The sequence below is a fragment of the Sinocyclocheilus grahami genome, unplaced genomic scaffold, assembly GCF_001515645.1.
Source record: "Sinocyclocheilus grahami isolate Dianchi unplaced genomic scaffold, SAMN03320097.WGS_v1.1 scaffold820.1, whole genome shotgun sequence".
NCBI classification, from domain to species: Eukaryota; Metazoa; Chordata; class Actinopteri; order Cypriniformes; family Cyprinidae; genus Sinocyclocheilus; species Sinocyclocheilus grahami.
In genome coordinates, this window is record NW_015505999.1 from 482,532 (window position 1) to 485,675 (window position 3,144).

The following is a 3,144-nucleotide window of genomic DNA, read 5'->3' on the forward strand; positions in this document are numbered from 1 at the left end:
AAAAATTGTAATTATAAGATAACTTTTTTGTCCTGCAATTAAAAATGTTTGTTTCTGTTTTCCTTCAACCTCAATAAACAGGAGAGTTTGCAGTCCACCAGAAAGCAGGAACACAAAACCATAAAACAATTATATGAAATCACTTTATTATCTGTGTGTTGGTGATTCCATTTGGCAGGAATGTTACAGTCTAAAATCTGTCTATAACAAGCATGCAGTGAGGCCTACAGATGGAGCGCTCAGAAAACACAGAGGACACAGAAATATCATTTACAACCTCACCTACAGTGCACATCATATGCATGCATACAATTCATCAACAAAGAGAGAGGGAGAAGAATCTACAATGACTTTTTTAAAAAAATGCACCAAATAGGAAACATAATTTTTCCAAAATACAACCACCAAGAGACAGGAACAGGAGCAGATTACAGACAGAAAATCACACCAAGATAATCTATCGTTTTTAACATAGAGGAAACATGTAGGACGATGCAGTAGAACAGTAGACACGTACATTCAGGTAACAACAATGGAATATTTCATAACGTTACTGTGTTAGGCAGTATCTTCATTAGCATCTGAGAGACACGGAATGACTTTGAGTGAATCTATGATTTACATTTAGAGAACATGATGATGACTATGCAATATTTTTTCCTTTACTCTTATGCACTGTTGAATAAGAGTTTAGGGAATGGGTGAACGTTTTGTCATTGATTGTTTTTAGACTTTAAATTTAATTGTGAGATAATTTCATTTTAGGAATCTGTTAAGGACAATCACAAAACCCAAAGTCCAGAGAGCTGAGATGATAATCGCATATCACATCACTTTAGACACTAATGTAAAAGAACAACATTAAAAATAAGAAATAATGGTATAATGGTTCTCACACACAGGAACACTCTTTGGTTTAATAAAACAGGTGATGATAGGATGGGTGATGGGTTTCAGGCAGTATTTACTTTATCAGTGCAGCTGATGGAAATTCCCCACGTCACACAGATCATGCTATGAGAGCGGCAGAATCAAGGACAGTTAATAGTCATGTAGAAAAATCATGGAACTGCAAAAGTTGTGCTCTTTTGATTGTAAAATACACTCTAAATGGCGGAAATGTGAGATTTTAAGTCATTTGCTTGAAAGGTTGCGATTGTATGTTATGCTAATGTTTTTAGCTGAATCTCATCTCTCCGGAAGTGTTACAGCTGACATTGTCACTTCTAGTGAGCAAAGGCCTTAAATACAAGTGGCAGTAAAATCAGACAGCATTCAGGATGATTGACCACTAATATACAATGTAGTATCTTAGCAACTGGCTATTTTGTTTAGCTGTTGAAGAACGCCATTCTAATCAGCTAGCACATCCATATCATAAACATTCATATATTTTAATTAACTTTCTTGTTTCTTGTTTTTAATTAACTTTCTTGTGGTACATGGCAGGACAGAACGCTATGGCATCACTGTGACCGTGTGCTATAAATCGACACTATTTAATTATCTAAACTGGGTTTTACTTTTAAAACCACGGTTTATATGCTTTCTAGAAACTCTGAATAACATTTTTTATTTATATGCACACAAGCCAGTGTGGATCGAATGGAATGTCTGGAATATTTGGAATGTTCAAAACAACAGAATGGCAGCCTGATTCCTAGTATTTTTCTGAATCTTAAAATTTGCCTGTGTTTAGACATACACAATGATCTGCGACTAACAGGTTTTCCTGAACGCATTGTTATTTACAATAATTGTGGACGTAATCTAATGAGAATACAAGCATACTCTATCAAACCATGGCGTAGCTTATCATTTTTTTTCTTAGTAAAAAAAGAGAGAATGGATAATACAATCTGACTCCGCATCTTTCAAATCTGATTTTCTCATTATTGAGGAATTCAGTCCCGCTGTTTTCCCTCTTTTCAATGCAGTTACAACAACAAGAAATAATGTCATACATAAACTAGCAACAAGCAAGCATAAAAACACAAGTCAGATCCTTTCGTCTCTCATTAAACAAGAGCCAGGCTTCATTTAGAGATCCTAAAAAGTAGGAATCACGCAACTTTCTTCTCCAGTTTACTTTTACTAAGCTCATTTGACTGATACTAGGAAGACGACACAGCATTTGGACACACACATTCTCAAATAAGCTGAATACATAATCATGAAGATTGTCTGTTATTGCTGATTTGGGAGCAGAGTCTCGTATACAACCAACGGACACAGGACATCTTCATTCAGAAACAAATATTGCACCGTTGTCACTGTCTGTTTACGCAATGTGTGCTCACAACCACATTGTGAGAGCTAACGTAAATAAATGTAGACACTAAGACCTAGATTCTACTGTACAGCAGTGAAGATGAAGAGATTATATATTTATATATGTATATATGTATATAGCCCTATTGATCCAATTTGTAGTTTTATGTGATCGATGTCAACCCTCACATTCTTAAGTACTGTAAAAAGCACAAATAAGTCAATTCAAGATGAGCGCTAAGCGCTAAAGTTTCACTCGCGGCGGCTAGCAAACTCATGTGATTTTATTTTAATCGATCAAATCCAGTTTACTAGAGTGTGATAGGAATGTGCGTGACAATGTAATGATGTACGTACTGTATAGTTTCTTTTTCTCTAACGGAAGGTCTACAGAGATGTGAGCAACATGCCATTTAACACTGGTGTCTGTCAGACAACAAAATCCAAAACCAGAGTTATTGCCTTAAATTTCAGTGTATTTTAGCTAAAAATGCCAAATGAAATGGGATACAGTGTACTAATAAACAAAGAAAAAATGTGAGCATGCTTAGAGGAAAACATCCAGCAAAACAAACAGATCATGTGTGATATCCTACGTTCTCTTCCATATTAGTTTTCAGTCATATTAATCAGATATGATGTGATAATTCATGATGGCAGCAGGAACTGGTTACTATTCGGAAGTATGGATGACAAATTAATCTGTATACAGCATATATGTGTAAGTATACCACATGGGTTCATCTGTAATATCTATAACAGAGCAACAATCAAAAATATGATATGACTGGAGAAATCTCTCAAAGATAAATTTATGGCTTTTACTCATAGTCATTGTTTATGTATATATATATATATATATATATATATATA